At 38.2% G+C, this 25,548-nt stretch overlaps 1 protein-coding gene across 1 annotated transcript in view; it reads right to left on the bottom strand.

Annotated features, from left to right (window-relative positions):
* kctd16b (potassium channel tetramerization domain containing 16b) overlaps positions 1-25,548 on the bottom strand; it is a 107,729-nt gene that overhangs the window by 21,995 nt on the left and 60,186 nt on the right. The gene's annotated exons all lie outside the window — the stretch shown is intronic.

Genomic DNA, 25,548 nt, shown 5'->3' with positions numbered 1-25,548 from the left:
GTCTTAATTTGTCTTCCGAAGATGAACGAAAGTCTTATGGGGTTGGAACAACATGAGGGTGAGTAATTACTGACAGAATTGTAATTTTTGGGTGAACTAACCCTTTAACTGTGGACGTTCAGTTAAGACAAAACCGACTGTGTTTACATAAATGTTTGCGAAAACAGTATTTTGACATTTTCGTGTGTAGTCTATCTGACCGTTTAGGCACTTATCCAAAGCCAACAGTATACATCTCTAATCTGCATTCGTCTCCGTCTCAGAGCATGCGCACAGAAAGCCTGGGGCAACAGTGTCTCTTTCGCAGTGATGTATTATAATGTATGTGCTGCTCTCTGCACACATTCATCAGGTTTTACAATTTGGATGCGGACTCAACCCCAGGGTCGCGAGTCCTTCAGGATTGATCCAGGAATCAGTCTGCGCTCAACAATTGTCTGTGCAGATCACACAGCCTTGTGGGGCAGGCTCTGTTCCCGTGGCGTGGCGGTGGTAAGTTCCCATAGCATCAATGCCATGACACAGCATCAAAGTTACAATTCAGAGGGTAATGTCTGGGGTTACATATTGTGTTGTCAAAAGTATCGACTTTGTAAACCAAGTCGGTACAGAAATTTAAAAAATGTGACAATACCAGCATTTCCCTCTAGAATTTTGAGCGCTGTTGAATGGATTCTTAAACACCTGGTTGGCCATTGCGTTCACAAGCTCAACATATATGTCTCTGATTGGCCATTGTGTTCACGCGCTCAACATATATGTCTCTGATTGGCCATTGTGTTCACGCGCTCAACATATATGTCTGTGATTGGCTACAATGATCAACGCTTCAAAAACATGTTGTCTTTGCCGAGCGCTTACACAGATACACACGGGGGCGTTTGAAAGCAGGCGTCTATCAGCGGATCTGTCTATCAGTGGATATATTAGGCATAATTTACTGTAGTGAATTATGCAAAATGTGGTACATTACAATATTTATTTTGTTACCAACAGATTTAATATTTAATATTTCTTAATATCAAGACTGCATTAGTGTAATGGTCACCAGCTGGAGTGCCCTTGAGAGCCACCAGAGGGCACTCCACATCAGACTATTATCACTCCCTCACAAACTACATTTCCCATAACTCACTGCCCGGACTCATCATCACTGATTGCATTCACCTGTGTCTCATCACCCTGTTAGTCTCAGCCTATTTATACCATGTTCACTCATTCACTCACAGCGAAGTTTTGTATGTTGTTGCACTGCATTTCCGAGCGTTTTCCCTGGTTTCATGTCTCTTGGTTTTTGGATTTCTTGCCTGTTCCGTGGATTACTCTTTTGCCTCTGACCCCTGCCTGTTTTGTTTGTTTGTTTGTTTGTTTGTTTGTTTGTTTGTTTGTTTGTTTGTTTGGACGGCCTACCTGTGTTTTGACCTATTGCCTGTATATTGGATTACGTGTCTGGATTCCCCCTTAATTAAAGCTGCATTTGGATCTCAACCTTCGTGTCTCGGAGCAATTCGTGACAATTATCACATTATATTATTAAAGGGATAGTTCACTTTGAAATTAAATTTTGGTATGTTTTAGCTTACCTCAAGGGCATTCAAGATGTAGGTGTCTTTTTTTCCGCAGTAGTTTCAATTTTGATATTTTTAGGTCAAACTGTTCTTGTCTGTCAGTCATTTCATGCAGGTCTATGGTCACTGTCTCAAAGAGCATGCACAGAGTCCAAATTAAAACAATTCTCCATCATCCAAATTAATCCCATCGTGCGCAGACTGGTGCATAGATATACACTAGAATAGATTCCGCCTTGCCTACGGCAAGTTCCAATGAACTGCCGTAGCCAAGGCGACATCTAGTGTATATATATCTATGCACCAGTCTGCGCACACGTCACACACCAGGATGCGCGAGCGCCCTCAGATCACTTGGACGTGGCTGTGTACAAGAGTTAAAAAACGATATAAATACTGTTCGTTTTCTCACACAAACCGCTCGTTTCGTGTCTTAGGCCATCAATGTGTACTTACGATGGGGAATTGTTTTAATTTGGATTCTGTGCATGCTCTTTGAGACGGTGACCACAAACCTGCATTATATGACTGACAGACAAGAACGGTTTGACCTAAAAATATCAAAATTGAAACTACTGCGGACAAAAAGACACCTACATCTTGGATGCCCTTGAGGTAAGCTAAAACATACCAAAATTTAATTTCAAAGTGAACTATCCCTTTAACTTGCATTTTATGCATATTAGTTATGATTAAATTCTTTATTTAATGAGTATTTCAGATGTTCTGTCTGAATCAGAGCATGACAAAGTCTCTATTGTGTTTTGCTATCTGAAAGAAGAACATTTTGAGATGATTCTTTCATCAGCCATCTCTTTAAAGTCCAACTCAGTAACAACTGCGTGTGTGTATGTGTGTGTGTGTGTGTCAGCATGCTCATCCATGTGTCTTTTATTCCAAGCAAGCACCAAGACAATCTCCATGCAGTTTAAGCAAGACTGCCCCAACTTCTGAGCAATATGCCAGCTGTCAGCCAGGCATGCTGGGTTCTCTGTAGTGATGGAGTTGTCTTAATTAGGCCCATCTATTTCTGGCCTTGAAACCGATGACATATTTTCATTTAAACTTTGCTGAATAGTTCTATGTTTTTGAATAATTGCTTGTCTTACAAAACAATATTGTTAAATACTGTGTGTTCTGCAGGTGAAAGAAAGTCGAGCAGGTTTGCAACATAATGACGGTGAGTAAAGGATGACAGCACTTTCATCTTTTTTTTGGGGGGGGTGAGCTACACCTTTAATACATTTTCCTTGTTTTCCTTGATCAATCAAATCAATCAATCAAATTTATTTCAGGAATACATGGCCTCTCGGCCCATAGTTCCACAAGGTCACAATAACATGACAGATGCTCTTTTCTTCATTCCATGATATATATATACAATGCCAATCTCCATGCATGCTTCGACTCACAAATCTGTGACATATCAATACAAACATCACCAACAAGTGTGAGATCACTCAAATATTTATTACGCAGATCCATGTACAAAGAACAATCATACAAAAAATGCTTCTCGTCTTCAATCACAGAGGTCTTAGTTAGATTACAATAATTACAGATTCTCTCTGTCATTGGTATATTACTCCATCTACCTGTTTCTATAGCTAAACAGTGCCCTGAGCATCTGAACAAGAACAGAGATCGTACCAGCTGTATGTTATGTATAGATGCAATGTAGCTCTCCTGTACCACGAAGGGCTTGCATTGTGAATATATATTCAACATCTTATTTTCTAAAACTGATGTGTCTCTCAATCGTTGATTCAGAATAGATGTGAATTTTCTTTTATCACCTACACTTTGAGCCTCCCAGGCACTAGAGAAACCATAGAAATACAATAGAACTTGAATGCCGGAAACCCATGTTTGTCTACCTACTTCATCAAACTGAAAAAGCATATTATAACATTTTCTTGGATACCAATAATTCGACATGGACACTAATTCGATCCAATACATGATACACCTTTTCATATAGGTAAGTAGACAATGCAAATCTACCCAGATCGCCCAAAACAGCTCCATTGCTCACACCTGTACTGATACACAGGAGTTTTTTTACAGAAGGATAACTGAACATTCTCAATACACTCCACTGGCTCAAAGCCCCATATCTCAGATCCATAATACAATATGGGTGCAACCATGTGGTCAAACAACTACAACGCTTGGTTACAGCTACTTTTATGCTTATGAACAAACCTTAATAAAGAAAGCATTGCCTTCTTACCTTGGTTTGCTAAGTGTTGTCGAGTTTTCCACCATGACAGTTTTGGTGTAAACCACATACCCAGATATTTATAAGCATTAGCCACTTCAATCTGCTCACCAGCTTAATACCATTTTTCATTCTTATTTAAAAAGTCCCCTCTTCAAAAAAACATAACTTTTGTTTTACTCAAATTCACTCTCATACCGTAACGGTTACAGAATATTTCGAGCTGTTCAATTTCCTTCTGCAATCCACCAATTGTATCTAATTGTATCAATTGACACATTAGCCATATCATCAGCATACAATAAGGTCTGCACTTCTGTGATACTTTCAATCTGAATACCTTTACCTTTACAGTTTTCCTTTAGCATAGTTATATATTCATTTAGGAAAAGAATAAACAAAAGAGGACTCACCATACAGCCCTGTCGTACACCAGTGGTACAGCCAAAATATTCAGTTCCTTTCACACATGATTTAAGTTTAGAAGACATAGATTTCAGTACACTAAAAACTTTTCCACCAGTACCATTCCTAATAAGAGTAAAGTAGAGGAGACTATGCTGGACACTATCAAAACCTTTGGAGAAATCAATAAATATACAGTACATCCTTCCTTTTCGCTTCGTAATATATTTCTGAACGACTGACTGTAGGATAAAAATATTATCCATTGTGGAATAACCTGACCTGTAACCTGCTTGTTCTTCATAAAACATAGTATTTACTTCCACAAAAGCTGCTAGTCTCCTGTTCAAAATCTTTGTAAAACTTTTTACATTACCAAGCAATGAGATTCCTCTATAATTTTCAGCATTGTTTCTATCACCTCTCTTATATAATGGGCAAATCACGGCCTCACACCAAGCCTCCGGGAAGTCACCTGTGTCTAATATTTTGTTATAGAGAAAGCATGATAGGACATAACATAAGCGATGCTGCTTTCATCATAATAATAATGCCATCTGGACCAGGGGCTTTTCCATTGCTCATTGACATAATAGTTTTAAACATAATGTTGCTATCCAAAACTTCAACTTGATTAAAAACTTCAACTTGATAAAAAGTGGCAGCTTCATGAGTGTTCACACAATTTACCACAAGATTCTCAAAGTTTTCATCCATATTCAATTTAGAATTAGACAATAACTTTGTAAAATATTTTAGCCACTTGTTGTCCTTGATATCATTTGCCTCTGTGCTAGATTTTCCATAACTTTTAATTTTCTTCCACAGCTGTTGTGTTTTCATGTTATTCTGTAACACATTACCTAAAACAATGTTTTTAAAATGTTGCCTCTCAAAGACACAACTGTTCAAATTGCTCACATTACCTGTTCTTTCACATTACCAACAACCTTGATTTAAAGCAGGGTTCACCAATCTTGGTCCTGGAGGGCCGCTGTCCTGCAGAGTTTAGCTCCAGCCAGCTCCAACACACCTGTTTGAAAGTTTCTAGTATGCCTAGTGAGACCTTGATTAGCTGGTTCAGGTGTGTTTAATTGGGGTTGGAGCTAAACTCTGCAGGACAGCGGCCCTCCAGGACCGAGATTGGTGAACCCTGATTTAAAGCATTATTTTTTACACATTTCTGAGATGAACAATCTTCATCCCACCACAATGGTTGTTTACTTTTAGATGTAAATGTATTAATAAAAAATCTACCTGCTTCATGTAAACAGTCTGTCAAAACCATAGCTGTTACATTAGTATTTTCTTCCACTGCAATAAAAAAGTTATAAAAAAAATCCCATTCAATAAATAAGATAATCCTCTCGCCATCAGTTCCCCATTTAAATCTTATCCAGGGTCTTGCAAGACTGTCATTCTTCATTTTAATCCTTGAATCAACCCTATTTGCTCTCATAGTATACAATAATGGAAAGTGATCAGAAATATCCACCTATAAAATCTCAAAATCCCAAACATGTGCAAAGAGTTCACTGGATATGATGAAGTAGTAAAGCACACTGCATCCGGCTGCAGACACAAATGTAACGTCACCATCTGTATCTTTTCCAACTCTTCCATTTACAAAGTGTATATTTAAAGTACGACACATATCCAAAAGTATTGACAACCTTATCTTTTCATTTTCTATTCCATTCAAAATAATCATTAGTGTAGTATCTACCACATGCTATATATTCAGAATCATCACACTCAATGTAGTCACATTTATTGCCAGTTCTAGCATTAAAATCTGTAATAATTAATTGTACATCTTCTCCTACTTGATCTTAAAATGTAATTTTCCAGAGAACTGATACCATTTTTCTCTTCTCTATTTCTATTTGAACTGGATCCCTCAGGAAAAAATATACGTAAAGGCAAAAATAATGTTCTCAACAAATAATCCACTCTCTTTGTCAGAGTATTTGTTAACATTATTTAATGTATTATCTAACATGAACTGACAATGAGCAATACATTTGTTACAGTATGTATTAATCTTTGTCAATGTTAGTTAATACAAATACTGTGGTTCTTTGTTTGTTAATTTTTTGAAGCAACTTCTTCTGCCAAGGTCTCCATGCCATCTGCCGTGGCGCTTATAATGAACAAACATATCGACAGGGCTTATTTATCAAACTGAGCAGTGGAAGAAAGTGTTGATGCTGCATTTACTGCCGCACCTGCAGATCGAGACCGCCGATAACTATGTGACAGCACGGGAAACCAGAGCAGCTCTGAAATCTCCCTCTCCCTCGCTCGTGGAGTCACAAAATCAGGAAAAAGACACGCTTACTTGCTTAATAACTGAAGCAAAGTGAAAGTCTGGAAAGGTGATGGAGGCTGATAAAGGGGTGATAGGTACTGGATCAATACTGAATCAAGAATAAATCTTCTTGACATGGTTCCAGCCTCACCCCACAACCAAACCCAGATGCTTATCTTTCAGGTATATGTGCTAGAGTGTTCAGGTGCAGTAAGCGGTTACATTTAAAGAAGAAAAACATGGCTCAGGCTCTTCATGAAGACTGGAAAATGGAGCCATTGGACAACACTCTGTTGTAAATCCACCTATTTTTTTAATCAAATAAAATATTAACAGATAAAGAAGTAAGGACGTCTCTTTGGAGATATCTTTCCATTTATGGAAAAATTACTTTGGAAGCTAGATGAGCCAGAATGTGCTCATTGATATACTCTTACAGTTTCATAAATTTACATTTTGAGTTCCATAAGCTTGAAACAACATTTGAGTAAATTGATGAGTTGTGAGGTTGAGTAAATGATGACAATTGAAAAAAAATTTGGGTGAACCATCCATTTTAAAGGAGATGCTAGTTGCCTTATTTGTATGTAAGCTAGAAAGCCTGGATAGTGAACAAGGTCCAGAAAGGAGAAAACTTATATTAGACAGCTGCAAAAAGAAAATCAATGAAATATATATATATATATATATATATAAATATATATATATATATTGTATATTGAACAGGGTCTGCCACTGACTGTAAGGAAGCACAATGCTTAATGTAATAACATTTAAATGTTTTTTGAACAAGTACTTGTGATAAATGGAGACAGAGTGGGTAAAACAAAAACTGGAGCATACAGGCAATAGAATGAAGTGGAAAACAAACTGCCATATAGTTTTATTTTCTAACTCAAAGGTGTTTAAACACCTTTGTTCTTGTTCTTAGGTTCTTTGTTTTGTGGAAGTAGAGTTCCTAAACAACTTTCTGAATACTTAAAGAGAGAACTGTAATAATGGACAAGGACAGATTTTTATGTGGCGCTGTCAGTCACATAGCTCCAATGAAAATTACACCATGTGTCTCACTTGCTTTTCTTGCCATACTTACCAAAAAACTGGCCTTGAATTTCAAAAGGAAGTAGGAGCCATGGGGAAATCAATGGTGTGATTCTCCTGGGACTCATTAGTTGTGGCATGTACAACACAAAAAATTCAGGCAAGGGTTTAAAGAGGCTGATGCAAGTACTAGTGAAGCTCTTAAAATATGCACGTTGGATATTAATTTCATCTTTAACTGAGCAATATGCTTGTCTGCAGCTCTGCAAATAAACTTTCCTATTGAAGAAAAAATGTATCCCAAGCTTGAAAATATTTCATGGAATGTGTCCATACGTTTTCATCATGTCCAGTCTTTTAAACCTGTAAAAGGAAGATAATTTACGCTAATACTGTTTTGGGAAAGATAACTGGCACTATTTACAAAAATTCAATTACGTTTTTGTCCACTAAAGCACATGAGGTGCGCCTTTTTGAACATATTTTCTCATGGCCGCAAGGCTTTATGACTTTGTTTTTGTAGACTAAAGACATTTCTCAGTCCTCTTTCCAACCAAATGGCCTTTTGGGCCATTATGGGAGGTTAATTCCGAGAGAATATCACATTTTTTTGTGCTGTTTCGTGTCCCAAAAGAGTTTTATAATTGGCTCCATTTCATGAGTATTCAATTAAAGTTCCAAGAGGTCCAGTCTCTTCATTTTCTTCCTTGCTGAGATTTCAGTAGCCAATGTTATTTTTTAGAGGTAATGAAATAAAATATGACTATCCCTCCTAAAATGGGGTCTAAAAGAGTTTTGTCTAGTATAGGATCTGTACAGTACAGAACATAAGTAATAAGCTTTAGACTTGAGCATAACAGATATTTTGACACTGTTGTCATGACAATCTGGATAATAGCAATCCAGGGTCCACATGTTGAATGATGTCCATTAATAGATCACAAGAGCAGGGCAACAGAGCAAAAGAAAGAGTCCCATTCATTTTGTCATTCAGTTTAGAGAAATTGATTTTTAAGTACAAAGTACACAGTACAAAGTTATTTCGTCATTATCTATGATTTTCAAATACTTTGATTTGAAATATTTTGTACACTACCATTCAGAAGCTTAGGGTCACTATGTTTTGTTTTTCTCTCTCTAAAGAAATGAATACTTTTATTAGCAAGGATGCTTTAGATTGATTTAAAAAAAGGCAGTACACAATATGTTACAACATTTCTATTCTGTTCGTCAAAGAACCATGAAAATAAAACACCCTGTCGAGGTTTCCACACTTCATTAAACAGCACAACAATTTTCAACTGTGATAAAAAGAAATGTTTCCTGAGCACCAAATCAGCATATTCGAATGATTTCTGAAGGATCATGTGACACTGAAGACTGGAGTAAAGAAAGTCATACAGGTTTGGAATGACATGATGGTGAGTAAATTACGACAGAATTTTCATTTTTGAGTGAACTAGCCCTTCAAGGACAAAAAATTCAAAATTCTGTCATGAAATAGGCCTAGGTCCTTAACTCAACCTGCTTGCAATCACATCATTCTCTTTAGGGCACAGCTGATTGGTTCAGTAGCCAATGAGCTCGCGAGCTCAAATACTTAGCATTTGCCTTAGCAATGCATTGCACTTTCAGAAACCCTCCGCCTTCCCCAGCTCCACCTGTATAGATCTGCTATGGGTAATTCATGTACGCTATATTGTACAGCAGCAGCATGTTTTACTCGCTCACAGCAGAACGTCTGTGTATGTATTGGCAGTAGCAAGTCCTGTACTTGCTCTGTAGCAGCAGCAGCGTAGCAGATCTATTACGCCAAGACCAAAACATATCTAATACAATATCAACACTCAAAGAGTTGTCAAGATAGAACTGTAGTTTGTTATCTCAAAAGGCACATCTTGTGATCAGTCAGTTAGTGGGTTGCACAATCAATCCAAATCACTGGCAAATAATGAACAGAATCTGGAGACTCTGCGTCAGCAGCTGAGAGAAAAAAACTGCTATTTCCACTTTGATAAACATCATCTGCTCTTCCGTGTCTTCAGCACCAGTCCCAGTATGTGGTAGGTCATTAGGTACGACATATTTTGGCTCTCCTTGACTTCTTCACTTGGAGATGAGCAGGCTCTTGCAGACTTTCTCACAACGTGACAGCTTTTCACACATCTGCTCTTTTGTCAGGCTTCAGGGCTGCTGAGTTCTGCCACACTAGATTGCTCTCACCATGGCTTGGCAGCTGAAATCTTCATGTAGTCACAACATGCTCTGTTCTGCTTGGATAAACTTTGTATTTGGAGAAGAAGAATAGTTTTTTCTTTGTATATGGAGGTGAAGAATCAGTAAAACATACAGTACATAATGAAATATCTCCTATTCTAATCCATATAGCATAATCTGTCATGTCTTACTGGCTATCCTTTGAAGATACAGCTCGGCATTTCTGTGACTATAGCTCACAGTAAAGGTATTTGAACAATCTCTTAACCCCAGCGCTCACTGGTCCAAAGTAAAGACAATTCTGTGCTATTCTGTACTGGTAATTATTCATGCATACAAGCAGCTCTCACAGGACTCCCTCTTTCTCTGATCAACATGGCAGTCTGCCCTGTCGCTAGACAAAGACTGTTAGTTCTCGCAAGCCACTATCGACATTACATTTGGTGCATATTGTCGCTTATTCTGAGGGAAATATGAGGGAGCTGTCTGACCTACATACAACACCACCTTCACACTTCACTAAAGAGTGCAAGAGATCGTTAAGCAGAAGTGAATAGACATCTTGTTAGATAACTGCCAACAGAACATTTTGAATATCGCAGAAAGATTCAATGTTATATATGTACAAATATATTTTTTTCGAGTTTATATTAATTTATTGTTGCTGTTTTATTATTATTATTATTATTATTATTTCACTATATTTGGTTGGAGTAAGCCATAATAGTTATGTTTGTGTATGGGGGTGGGGGGAGAGTTCAAATTCTTCTCAAGTTTTATCTTTAGAAAAAAATAAAGATTTGAACATTCTTAAGAAATGTTTTTGGGAATATAAAATATACTTAACTTTATTTTTATTCACAGTAAGAAAACAAGAAGAAATAAAAATATATATATTCTTATATATATATATTCTTAAAAATATTTTTGAATCCAGACCCAGAACATGGAGTCTACGAGTTAAGAAATGCACAGTCAAAAAGCGAGCGTTGGTGTTTGGCATATTGTAAATCTGCAATTCCAGGTTTCTTCTCATTATACAGCTTTCACTGTCTATTATCTGACAAGGGCATAACCCGATGTGCTCCGCTCAGAGGAAGTGCTTAAATGTGTTTAAATCTTTCGCTGGCAGCTGTATCCTTGGCAGCACATAGATGCCAATATATGTTGCCCACTCATCCATCATGCAATGCATGTAAAAGTCTGCAGAAGCACAGTGGTATTTAGCTAAATGATGTGTAACCCAGTTAAGTCAAAACTCTCGGGTTCAAACTTTAGCATGTCAAAAAAATATATTGTGCAAAGCAAGCAAACTTTGACTGTGTAAAAGAACACAGATGGGAAAAGGTGTTAGATTTATGGTTATATAACTGCCTCTCCTTGTTTTATGTCCTTCCATTGTGCAAACGCAAATGGCTGACAGGTGTTTTCACAGAATAAAGGTGCAGTGCATCGATATTCCTGAGAAATAAATGGCACAAGGCAGAAGCTACCTGTTTAATTGAGGTTTTAGTCTGAAAGGATTTATCAGAAACCCTCAGTCCACTTGCCTCACCACCAGGTTGTCATCCTGTCATTTCAATTCAATAATGCCCTGTGAAGTACTCTATTTGTCCATTTGACCTGAAATTCCACATCGTACAGAGTGCATGTTGCCGTAGGGCACCGCAAATGGAACACAGTCATGGTGCACATGAATACATTTTATGAATTTAATGAATTTGAGAGTCTGATGTTGTTATTCAGCTTAATTCAAGTTTGGTTTCTATGTCATTGTTCTTAGGCCACATAACAGTGAAGAAGACCAATATTATGGTAACACTTTACAATAAAGTTTCATTTGTTAACATGAACTACTAATGAAAAATACTTCTACAGCATTTATAAATCTTAGTTAATGTTAATTTCAACATTTACAAATGCGTTATTAAAATCTAAAGTTCTATTTGTTTACATTAGTTAATGCACTGTGAACTAACATGAACATGAACATTTTATTAACATCATCAAAGGTTAACCGTCTGGGGTCGATGAATGAGCTGGCGCGCTTTGGTGGATTTTTTCCACATTGCAGCTACACTGATACTCCGTAGTTTTTTTGTCATTTAGAAACGAGTAACACATCATTCGAAACTAACACACAGAGTAATGACAAAACGTTGTGCTTTTGTAAAATAAAGAAAACAAACAGGGTCCGCTTTCTGGGCGCTTACAATAAGGTATCATTCGTTAATGTATTAACTAACATGAACTAAAAATGAGCAATACATTTTTTACAGTATTTATTATTTACTTTGTATATATTAGTTAATAAAAATGACTTTTTTTATTGTTCACGTTAGTTCACAGTGCATTAATTAATGTAACAAATATAAATACAACTTTTGATTTTAATGTATGAGTAACTGTTGAAATCAAGATTAATAAATGTTAACTAAATTCATGTTAACTAAAGTTAGCTAATGTCAACTAATGAAACCTTATTGTAAAGTGTTACCGCTTAAAGTGTCTACTTTTAAATTAAATCATTCATATCGAAAACAAATATTCTCTGTTTAGGTACGTACAAATCCAAGGAGAGGTACAATCTTTAGTAACGTCTGAGCTCATTTTTAATGTGGCCACACCCACGCGCAGCGCAGACTATTCACACTGTAATCATCCACGTGAACCTGTAATCGCTGTTTGGAAGAAGATGCGCAGAGGAAAAAGCCTTGAATTTATCTCAGAAGAAGAAGAAGAACACGATGCGCGGCTTGATTCAGAGGAGGATATCATTTCTGAGTAAATAATTTATTCTCACTTGCATTAGTTAACATGTTATTGTTACATAAACTAGTACACATTTGTGGCAAACAGGACGAGGCCAAGAGCCGTGAGAGAATGGCGCGAGGCCGGTGGCGTAATTGATGATGAGCGACCCCTGCGCGCTGCACCAGTCTCGTGTCTCACGGAGGAGCTTCAGAAGCATAAAAGGAGGAGCGACGACAGTGAAGGAGGAGAGAGGACCAGGCCTGGACTTTTACGTTGTGTTTTGTTTATGTGTGTGCGGCAGTCGTCCATGAGGGGCTGCTGCCTTTACTTTCATTTTGTGTTTGTTTCCTTTGGGTATTAAAGTTTGTTTGAACGTTCGCCGGTTTCCGCCTCCTTCTTCCCACAACAATTAATCTTCATACACTGGTGCCAAAACCCGGGAGGAAGGAGGAACACACTGTCAAAGAGCCCTCGCCGCTGTGGGGAATCCGCGGTGCCATCGAACATGGCTGTGTAGAGTCTGTCGCCACTGGACGCTCGAGGTGTTGGGCTGGAGTCAGTTGCCGGAGGATGGACGAACTCGCTGCCGGCTGCCGTGAGGGAATGAATGATTCGCCGGAAGCCATCCCTCCTTGGCCCAGGAGCATGGCAGCGAGCTCTCCGTCCAACCTGTGGTTCAATCGCTCCAGCACCACCACCTTGGGCAGCCACCGGCAGTCACCACTCCTTGTGGCTCTCCGACAGCGTGTCCCTCCTTCCTCCAGGGCTTCAGCACCAATGTAGCAAAGCATGTTGTTCTGGGAAGAAGGAGGCGGGAAACAGCAAACATTAAACCTTTTTAATGATCATAAAATAAACAAACACAAAACGAAAGTAAAGGCGAGGCCCATCATGGCCGACTGCCGCAAACACATAACAAAACATAAACAAAACACAACGTAAAGTCCAAGCCTGGCCCTCCCTCGTCCTTCACTGTCTTCGCTCCTTCTTTTATGCTTCCGCTCCTCCATGAGAGATACGAGACCGGTGCAGCCTCGAGTCTACTGCGGACGTGTTAAAGTCCAAAATAAAATAAAATAAAAATGATGGCTCAACCCTTAGAACTCTTCAGAGTATGGTGGTATTTATTTACAAGTGCCCGAAAGTCCAATAATCCAGCAGTGAATATATATATATATATATACACACACACACACACACGTGTACAGTCCCATAAAACAAAGTAAAAAAACAACAAAAATAAAACAACAAAATAAATCAAAAAGATTTTCAATAAACATAAAAACATAATAAGCAAGACAACCGTAACTCAAATTACTGTTTGTCTTTTATCCTAAAACTTGGGTACCCCACATAGAGACACAACATAGTTTCACCGGATTCCGGTCCACTGCACCGAAGCGGCACAGTCCAATGACGTCATAACCGTTCGCCCTACCTGAACCAGCAACCCGTTTACACCAACATATAACACACAATTTAATATTAACACATAAAACAAACAAATAATGAATATGTGTGATATGTCTGGCAGGAATAACAGAAGGGAAGTATGGAATGTGGAAGTGCTCTTAGGATCGCGTGTACACCTACTTCTCCAATAGCGACATCAACAGGTGAGAAAAGTGTGTGTGGTGGTTGCACTTATGTGTGTGTGTGTGATTATGTGCACCAGTGCTTCCGCTTGCAGCGGTGAAGAAGGTCACTTCTTCACAGTCTCCAATTCACCTATACTGCATGTTTTAGGATTGTGGGGGAAACCGGAGCAACCGGAGGAAACCCACGCAGCCACAGGGATAAGAAACTACAAACAGAAAGGACTCCTGGCTCAGCTGGGACATGATCTGGTCACCTTCTTGCTGTGAGGCGACAGTGCTACCCACTGAGCCACTGTGCCGCCAACAATTCCTTTACTACATTAAACAATAATAATTGTGTTAATTACACTGACAATTAATGGAGAGCTCATTATTTGTATATAGCCTATTAATATATTAATAATGTAGAGAATACAATATATTAACTGTGAATAAACTATAAACTAATAGTTTGTTAATAATTTGTAAGTACTTTATTATAGTTTTTTTTTGTTGTTGTTAGTTTGTCAGAAGTGGTGTACAATGAATTGTTGTAAACGTTCTTGGACTAATTTTTTTTTTTTATATAATAATAATAATGATAATTGCATACTGGTTTGGAACAACATGATGGAGAGTAAATTATATCATTCTTAAATGAATTACTCATTTAAATGGACCTTCACAGTAGACTTTAAATGAATGGAGAATCAAATTGAGTAAAGGGCAAGATAGAATCCATTTGGTAAGAAATCTTAAAATAGAAAAAAAGTATGTCAGAGCTGTTAAATAATTTAATGACTGCAGACATTGTTATATTGGTTATCTTCTCTACAGTGGAATGAGTTTGCCTGTAGAAAGAAAAGAAGAAGAATGACATGATTCTAGTTTCTTATTTTGGGAGAGTTGGTTGACAGAGTGCCTGTGTCACTGAAATTTCTGTTTGGTTGATGTGCTCAGACTGAAACCACGAGTTATTGAGACAATGTTACATAACTGATTGATCTTGAGATGCTGGGTATAGAGTTATAGATACAATTGTGTGTTCAAGTCACATAAAATATAGAATATAAATAGTAGAACATAAGACACATAATCTTAAATCTGTGCGTTCACTGAAATATATGCCCAAGCTAATTACGGCTGCGGTTCTGACAAAGGAAGTCTATAATACCAGAGAAAGCAATCCGTTTGTCACATTCACATTTATGGCAATGATGAAATTGGACTCTGGTAAAACATCTCCTATAATATAAAATCATGACCCCTTGGTTTAAACATATAATACTACCTGGCATCTCTGTTTAAAATCCTATTAAAACCAAATGCAAATATTTTCTACAACTTTGAATCAAAACATTGCATTCCTCATGGACCTATTAGAGATCGATTAAATTTATCAGAAAAAATCTTAAATCATCCAAACATCCAAAATCAAAGCGATTGATATCAAATGCATTTAATCCACTTCATTCAGTGCTTTCATTCGGTGCTTCAGTCAAAAACAAACATTTTACATTATGTTTAACAGGGATGTAGTTCTAAATATGAATATGAAATATTATTAATCAAACATTCATGACATTCATAGATAATTAAACTTATTAAATGGGACCTACTATGTAAAATTCACTTTTATTTTGTTTTTGAACATAATTATGTGTCTGCAGTGTGTTCACAACCACCCTATTATGGTAAAAATCCATCCACTCCGTTTGTTATTTTCCCCATAAATCAGAGACAGTTACTGCATCCCAATGCGCGTATTATCTGTCCTAATTAGCATTCTTAATTAGAATTAGTGTGTCCCAAATAGTAGTATGTTGTAATGCGAATTCCAAAAATACCTGGATGGTCTACTTTTTCTGGTTAGAATCTAAAGAGCAGATTCATGCTCTCTCTAAAAGCCAATTTTGCTGTCGCATGTCGCATGTCACCACTCGCCCGCCATCTCCTCCTCTGGAGTCAGAGAGCCACTCGCATTCCAGGCAACCTCAGTTGCGCAGCCAATGCACTCTCGCGAAAGCTTATGCTCCGTGGAGAGTGTAGACTGCATCCCCAGTTGGTCCAGCTCATATGGAGTCGATTCGGGGAAGCACAGGTAGGCACCCACCATGTGTCAAAACATATATCTACTCTTCTAGCTTACCAAGAGAGCTGAGGTCACTGGGGTTACTTCACCTGTCGTATACGTGGCCACTTCTTAATTAAAGCATGTATTTAAACTTTTTGATATTCAAATAATAATAATGGAATAGTGTCTTATCCTCTCACTGAGATAAAGAACGTGTTATCTTAATGTTTTGGGAAACGTTCCTGTTTATAGTTAGAGCTCGACCAAATCCAACCTTGAAGAAGCCGCGTATCTGTGTGTGCGCTGGTATTCTTTGTTACAGATAGGTGAACAACTGGCACCCTAGGCACCTTCGACATGCTGGCGCCTAGGCACACAATCTCATGACCTCGGAGGGCCACTCGAACCTAACTCAGGGTCCTGGTGTCAACTGTACAGACTATGGGGATGTGCTACTGCCTATCAGTCCATGTGAGGAAATTTACTATGTTTATCTATTTCTTAGCCAATCAGAATCATTTAACCTGAAGTAATGACGTAGCTTAGACCTTGGTGAAAGGTATAATTGTGGTGTAAAATTTAATGTATAAAGAGTGGGCTATGACCTCCTTGTGAGACTTGAAGCTGACTTCTGCTGATGAAACTGCAAACTGTTTCTTCAGACTGGAGTTGGACAAGTCCTGAAGGTTGGGCAGATGCACACCAATTTATACTTTCAACTGTCCTAACAGTCCGTTGCAGTCTTCTTATATCCGATTTGCTGCAGACTCAAGTGATGTGACTGCACCAGACAGTCAGCTGCTCAACCTCTTGTCTGTAAGCAACTCCTGGATGAGGCCAAGGGCTGTGGTGTCATCTGCAAACTTCAGGAGCTTGACAGAGGGGTCTTTATAGGTGTAGTCATTTGTGTAGAGGGAGAAGAACAGTGGGGAGAGCACACACCCCTGAGGGGCACCAGTGCTGATGACGAGTGTCCAAGATGTGAGTTTTCCCAGCCTCATTGGCTGCTGCCTGTCTGTCATGAAGCTGGTGATCCACTGACAGATGGAGGTGGGTACACAGAGCTGTGTCAGTTTATTCAGGAGGGTATCCGGGATGATGGTATTGAAAGCAGAGCTGAAGTCCACAAACAGGTTCCTTGTAAAAGTCTCTGGTTTGTCCAGATGTTGCAGGATGTAGTGCAGTCCCATGTTGACCGCATAATCCACAGACCTGTTTGGTCAATATGTAGGGGGTCCAGCAAGGGTTCAGTGATGTCCTTCATTTAGGCCAACACCAGTCTCTCAAATGACTTCATGACCACAGACGTCAAAACAACAGGTCTGTTGTCATTTAGTAATGTGATTTTTGGATTCTTGGGTACAGGGATGATGGTGGAGTGTTTGAAGCAGGAGGGGACTTCACACAGCTCCAGTGATCTGTTGAAGATCAGTGTGAAGATAAATGACAGCTGGACAGCAAAGGCTTTGAGACACTGTCTGGGCCTTTGGCTTATCTGATCTTCTGTTTCCTGAAGACCCGGCATACATCCTCCTCACAGATCTTAAGTGCAAGAAGAGAAAGGTGGTGTTGATGGTTGTGTGGAGAGACGGTCAGAGCGAGTGTGGTGTGTGAGACCAGGCTTTTCAAATCTGCAGTAAAACACATTCAGATCGTCGGCCAGTCGTTGATTCTCCACAGTGCTGGGGGATGCTGTCTTGTAGCTGGTGATGGCTTTCAGGCCCTTCCACACTGATGTAGTTAGCTTTTCAGATTAGCTTCTCTTAGCTACTCTTATCTCCTTATTCAATGTGTTTTGGCCTGTTTTATACATGGCTTTATCCCCACTCCTGTAGGACAAAGAAAATAATAATAATACAAATAAAAAAAATGCTCCTGTATCCTCTTTGGCCTGGCGAAGCTGTTTGAGTTTTGAAGTGAACCAAGGTTTGTCGTTGTTATATGTTAAATAAGTCCTGATTGGAACACACATGTCCTCACAGAAAATGATCATCCAGATCAGTTGCACAAACTAACCTCCCTCTTCGGGAAGGATGTGGTCTCTGTGGTGATCCTTTCTCAGTGAGAAGGAGAACGCTTCCCAGCGTTAACGTGGCGTTCAGTATAGGGACCCCCCGTGTCGGTATTTCGACAGAACATCAAAAGTGACCAACTTAAAGTGTCCCTACTGCCACAACTTGAACTGTCACTGAGGGGTTGAGATGCCGTTTCAGCTACTCAGAACAAACCTGAAGTGTGTACATGCCTTATATACCTGTATGTACAGGGGCATGGCCTGGCATGCAAATCCCACATGCCAATTACATTAGCCTTTACTGGATATGTCAGAGGTGTTTGGGGCTCATATGGGCGACTCCTAGTGTCAGAATTTTGACACAATGTCTCCGTTCCCTCCATCAGGGAACGAGGGTTACACTAGTAACCAAGGTGATTTCTAATCTGTGATATAACGACGAATTATTTAAAATAATAATAATAATAATAAACTAAATAAAAATACACCCCAGAAGCATTTAGAACAAAATCCTTTTCTCTTCCTCTGGCTTTAAATTAATTAACATAAAGAACACAATTATTTGTGCTAAAATGCTTGCAAATTGAATTATCTGTAGGACCTTATAAATGGCTTGGCTTTTCTAAATAAACTGTTACAGCATTTGCTTTTATTACACGTCTCTGTGCAATACTTGATTCTGATTGGTCAATAGCGCCATCCAGCAGTAAATTATTAGCAGATAGCAACCGCTTAAAACAGATAACGCAGGCTCATCCGGGTTACTGAAGTCAGCTATACGCCTGCTAGGAAAGTTTTTTCTTCGTGGAAGTTTTGCGTTTGGTGTGCTAATAAAATATTAAAACTCAGTCGAATCAATAATTTATGCACAGTTATTTAATTATGCCATCCAGTATCGTGGACTCTGCTTCGCGTCAGGGTCCTCATCATCCTGTCTGGGGTTATTTTGAGAGAACCACTAGCTGGATGTACATTATCCCTTACTTAGAAACTATCCATGTTCACTGTAGCATCATCTGATCAATAAAATTAATTATTCTAGGAACCTGATATGGGGCCATTTAAGAGCTCATGAGGCAGATTACAACATAGCCAAGTAGAGGTATGGTCCACCTTGACTGTTCTCTCAGGCAGACAGATGAGGACACAATGCTGGGGTTATTGATGGACAGGTAGATAATGCCTGCTAATTGTACCCGAAACACTATCAGCAACTTGAATCTGATCTGAAGGGCAAACAGAAATATCTGAGAACAGAATGAACAACATATAAGCCTGACTGAGACGTCACATGAGGCCTACGGTGACATTAGCATAATAGAAACCAATTTGTTTAACATAAACATACTGAGTGGGAAGTAATTGAAGAAAGCTGGTAATGTGATTTTGATATTGATAAAAAACAACAACTTTATTTTAATTAAACAATTTAAGATAAATTTGACCATGTAGCCTAACATAATTGATACTGCATGGAAAGTATTGCTTTGACAAATATTGTATAAAAAATGCAAATATACCCTATTGTTCAAAAGCTTGTGGCCTGTTTGCTTTTTAATGTTTTTAAAAGAAGTCTATTGTACTCACCAAGGATGGATTTATTATATAATATATAACAGTAGTATTGTAAAAAACGTCTATTTATATATATAGTTGAGCTGCTTAAAAGTTTTGTGGAAACTGTGATACAGTGAAAGGAAAGTTCAAAACAGCATCTATTTGAAATTTACTATATATAGCTAGCTCCACCTAGCCTGGAAATCCAGACCTAAATCTAAAATATTAATGGTCTGGCATGGACTAATGAAAATCGGCCAGCTCGAGGGGCGGCACCAAGCATGCATTTGAAAATCTCACTGCACGCAATTGGATAACACCACGACCAATCACAACAAGCCCCATACGCTTAGCTACCAGCAGAGCTAACTGGTAGATTAGACTCTTGCCGTATCCGGTCGGCAAAACAGCAAAAACGCCCTTCTTGCAAAGGAACGATTCGAGCGCCGTCTTCTTGTTCCTCTTTTAGATAAAAAGCCAAGTCTAACTCGTTCATTGTAGCAGCCAAAGCCATTTCAAACAACTGGTGTTCAGCCATAGCCATCTTGCAATGTTTACTAATGACTTCGACGTCACAGCGCTGTTGTCATCTGTTTAGCTCGCCTCTGGCCCGCCTATATCAGATAACCCGATGTGATTGGTGCAGCTCGGGCATATTTAATGAGCATCATTACTCAACGCCAGAGTAAACTCACTGAGCAAATTCAACTTATGCTCTCGTGAGAACTCTGGATATCCAGGGTAAGCTCCACCAGCTCTGCGAAGCAAGAGTGTTGCCGACTGAGAATAGTCTACATGTATGCCTATCCTGTGATCAGCCAATCATTAATTCGAGTGAGTACTAATACCTTCTAAAACAGTGATATTGTTGTACATCAAATGCCAACAGTCTTCAGATGTCTCCTGATGTGCACGTCTCCAGATGACGTGAAATGTGTGAAGATGTAATTTTTGACTGAAGTTGCAAGTCAAATTGAAGACACTATTCCTAACCCTCAACAGCTAATCTAAAGCGGACATATCTCAACCCACTACAAGCAAATCTGCGCCATTCTTGAAAGAGTATGCAGTGGTCTGTCACCTTTTTCAACAACATGAGACTACCAGTCAGTGCTTTTTTTTTATATTTTATGACAGCACCGTCAAAGTTGCTTTGTTGCTTTGTTTAGTCACTCCAGTGGCCATTCTACCGCACTATTCTGACCTGGAGAAACCTGCAGATTCCTGGAGAAGGTAATGAGGCGTAGACCACCTCTCCAGTCTTTCCCTTCTCTAGCTAACATATTCATGGACCTCAGAGGAAGATTACTTATTCACATGGAGTACCATAAATCATGGATCTGAATGTTAGAATGGGTAAAACAGAACAGCAGCAGCAGCAGAAACATTCCAAGTATAAGCTAATGTGAAACTGAAGAAGCTCTACTACATTAATTGGTGCACATTATTCCAAATCTCATCAAAATGTTAACTTGATTCACCTCTAAAACAAAAACAAAAAAATAATACTGACCAAACACTCTTAATTTTTAACCCATCCCTTCCAGCAAGTGATGTAGTGTTATTTTTATATTTTTTTTATGTTTTAATTTTTGAAATAAACTTATATTTGATATTTTTATTTGAGCATAAATTAAAAATGGCAGTGTGATACACAAGAAAAGAGTACATTAAAGAAAATTATTTTAAGAATTTAACAAAAGTAAATTATTGAAAATAAAACCTTATTAAGAAGTTTGACACATTTCTTATTTATTATATGAAAAAAATGTGTCTACAAAATCAAAGTCAAGTGGTGCAACCAACGAAATTATGTGGTCCGACCACATTAGCTATGTATCCATCACCCTGTTTTTATGTGCATTTTGAAGTACTGCATCACAAGCGAGTGATGGAAACGGCGAATAAAATAAAATCCTTTAATTCGTTTTTACGCTCACTTGAGGTGGTTTTTGATTTGTGCGAAAAAGAGTTAATGTGAATAATTCAAGTTTTTGAAAACGTCTCTGTGTAAACAACAAAAACACTAATCTCTGAAGACGATGATGTCATGCACATGCGTATTACGTGTTCAATCAATAGTGTTTTGTCGCCATCTAATGGCCGTGCAGCAGAATACAGCGTTTTTAGTCGTTTTCGCAGATCCATGTGAATGGGATTGAATATGCTTAAAACTTCTCCGTTTTAAGCATATCGTTGTCGTGTAAATTTATCCTACGTCTCTGTCCGTCTTCGTTTATGAATGAGTTTGGTTGTTTCTCTGTGTTCTCCAAGTATTTATCATTAAAGACTGTTCCAGTGTATTCTCCTTCATTGTGCGATTCATTATTACAGCCAACACGTGATACACATTAATACGCAAAAAAATAAAAACAGAAAAGTAAATTGTAGAGAAGACCCCTGAATACATGACTGTCAATAAATCATCTCATTGTTATGATAAGGTTAGTTCAGGTCGTAAAAATGTCATTTTGTCATATGCCAAAATGTGTGATATTTATGAATTAATAAACAATTCATGAAATTTGAAAAATATACCTGGAAAAATATATGTAAAAACCTTATGGAAAACAATGAATAAGATGTGCACACTTTGATTTTTTTCAAAACCCTATGAAGCCAACATGAATGCAAAAAATGTGTATTTTAAACCTAGTGAAAAAAAAAACAAAAAAAAAAAACATTTATTTTATGCTAAGTATACTACAAATACATTTACATATTTATGTACTTTATAAATACATATATATGTATTATATGTAAATATAAATGTATAAATTCCCTGCAATTGTATTTTGGTATCCTTAATTGGTGTACTTAAAAGTCTGCTAAATTGGAACGACTAATTTTGTTCTTAATGCACTTTAATTATCCGGAAATAGTGCTGAGGTCCAACTAAAGATATACTTAAGTATATTTGATTGTGCTAAAGTGGAACTATTGCAAGTACACTTTAAATATCTTGTTATCATGATCCCAGCCTGTGTCCCGCTGTCTTGAGTGGACTTGTAATTTTCTGTTCTGTGCCATTTTTTGTAGTCTTAGTAGTCCTTTTGTTGATTGATTCCACATCCATTAGACTTGATTGTTTCCCAGGTGTGTCTTGTTAGTAACCTTGGTTACCCTTGTGTTTTCCCATGACAATTTTTCACGACCCCTTGTTCCTTGTTATCTTGTGTATTTATACCCCTGAATTTCCCTTGGTCAGTGTCAGTCGATGTTTTACTGTAGATGCTCATATTTTTGTTTTCCTGGTGTGCTCAAGCTGTTTTTCCTAGTTTACCTGTGTTTGTTCATCATTTTGTTAATAAACCTATTTTCCATGTGTATCCGCCTCATACTGCTTTGGTTCAACCCAGCATTACACTTGCATTTAAAGACTGATCTTATACAGTGATCATGCTACCCTTACTAATAATGATAACATAAAACACAGTAATATGAATAAATGTGCATTGTGTAATAAAGTACTCCAAACACATACAAACCCAATTCCAAAAAAGTTGGGACACTGTACAAATTGTGAATAAAAACAGAATGCAATGATGTTGAAGTTTCAAATTTCAATATTTTATTCAGAATATTCAGACATATCAAAAGTTTAAACTGAGAAAATGTATCATTTTAAGGGAAAAATAAGTTGATTTTAAATTTCATGGCATCAACACATCTCAAAAAAGTTGGGGCAAGGCCATGTTTACCACTGTGTGGCATCCCCTCTTCTTTTTATAACAGTCTGCAAACGTCTGGGGACTGAGGAGACAAGTTGCTCAAGTTTAGGAATAGGAATGTTGTCCCATTCTGGTCTAATACAGGCTTCTAGTTGCTCATCTGTCTTAGGTCTTCTTTGTTGCATCTTCCTCTTTATGATGCACCAAATGTTTTCTATGGGTGAAAGATCTGGACTGCAGGCTGGCCATTTCAGTACCCGGATCCTTCTTCTACGCAGTCATGATATTGTAATTGATGCAGTATGTGGTCTGGCATTGTCATGTTGGAAAATGCTAGGTCTTCCCCGCAAGAGACGACATCTGGATGGGAGCATATGTTGTTCTAGAACTTGGATATACCTTTCAGCATTGATGGTGCCTTTCCAGATGTGTAAGCTGCCCATGCCACACGCACTCATGCAACCCCATACCATCAGAGATGCAGGCTTCTGAACTGAGCGCTGATAACAACTTGGGTTGTCCTTGTCCTCTTTAGTCTGGATGACATGGCGTCCCAGTTTTCCAAAAAGAACTTCAAATTTTGATTCGTCTGACCACAGAACAGTTTTCCACTTTGCCACAGTCCATTTTAAATGAGCCTTGGCCCAGAGAAAACGCCTGCGCTTCTAGATCCTGTTTAGATATGGCTTCTTTTTTGACCTATAGAGTTTTAGCTGGCAACGGTGAATGGCACGGTGGATTGTGTTCACCGACAATGTTTTCTGGAAGTATTCCTGAGCCCATGTTGTGATTTTCATTACAGTAGCATTCCTGTATGTGATGCAGTGCCGTCTAAGGGCCCGAAGATCACGGGCATCCAGTATGGTTTTCCGGCCTTGACCCTTACGCACAGAGATTGTTCCAGATTCTCTGAATCTTTGGATGATATTGTGCACTGTAGATGATGATAACAAGTAATGTTACGTCTGACACCGACGCTCCGAAGCTTGCTTCAAACTCGAACGGTCCTTGCAATGAACCACTGCTTCGGAGCTTGTATCATTACGTCACTAGTCACGTGAAAATGACTTCTGAAGCAAACACACTGGTTCACTCCTGTAGTGAACCACCTGACTGCTTTGATAGCCCAATCCAGTGTTGACAGGTTTGAAACCTGGCGGCTGTATTTCTTATAAAAGTGAAGCCAAACCATGGCAACACAGTGGATTGTAGTAGTCGGTGTCTCAAAAGCTGGTGAAATTGTTTAAAAAAAGAAATCTCCTTTCACCAAAGACTGTGGAGAAAATAATATTTCTGAATAAAAACCATACCATTTAATGAACACTTTGTCTAAGCCTTCTGCATGTACCCAAAGCACACCCTCTGCCACATTTTTATTTTTATTTTTTATTAATTAGAGAACATATGAACATTGTTACATAAAAACATGCATAAAAGACAGAAACTTCAAAAACCCTCTGCTACATTATACAAGTACAACCAGTTACACAAGCACATCCTTTTCAACATACAAAAATATCAGTCCCACCAGTTAACAAGTTATAGAGTTCTGCTTCCCACAGCTAAACAAGATAAAGCTTTCACACATGATACTGCCCTGCTAAAAATAACTATAGAAACCATTACAGAAATTATATTGGATTTAATGGTTTTCATGGGAATTTTATTGGTTGTAATGGGAATTATAGTGGTCTCTGTGGGTCTCTACTGATATGTGTTGGGTTGTATTGGTGGGGGCATTAAATCCTAATGGAATATGTCCCAAACACACTACAAAAAAGAATTCTGTAGTGGTTTAACCCTCTGAGGTCTAAGGGCATTTTTTCACTTTTTCTTCGATTTTACATATCTTATTAAATTCACCTTTTAAAGGCAATTACATAACATAATCCCATGTGTTTTATATCAAAATGTGCAGAGAAAACCCAGCTCTTTCACTGATGAGCTCACCACTTGTCCTAGAGCATTGTGTAAAGAGAGAGAGAAGGATAATTTGGCTCTAAAAGGTGAAAAATATAAGTCCGATTTTTGAAATTCTTCAAATCTCTTGTGGAAACATACCATTACTCATGTGGGCGAATTATTTTGGCCCCTGATATGGGTTCCCCAAAGTCTTAGGGTCACAAAAGTAGTGTAAT

This window comes from Squalius cephalus (assembly GCF_949319135.1).
Source record: "Squalius cephalus genome assembly, chromosome: 17".
Lineage (NCBI taxonomy): Eukaryota > Metazoa > Chordata > Actinopteri > Cypriniformes > Leuciscidae > Squalius > Squalius cephalus.
This window is presented reverse-complemented; position numbering and strand designations above follow the sequence as displayed.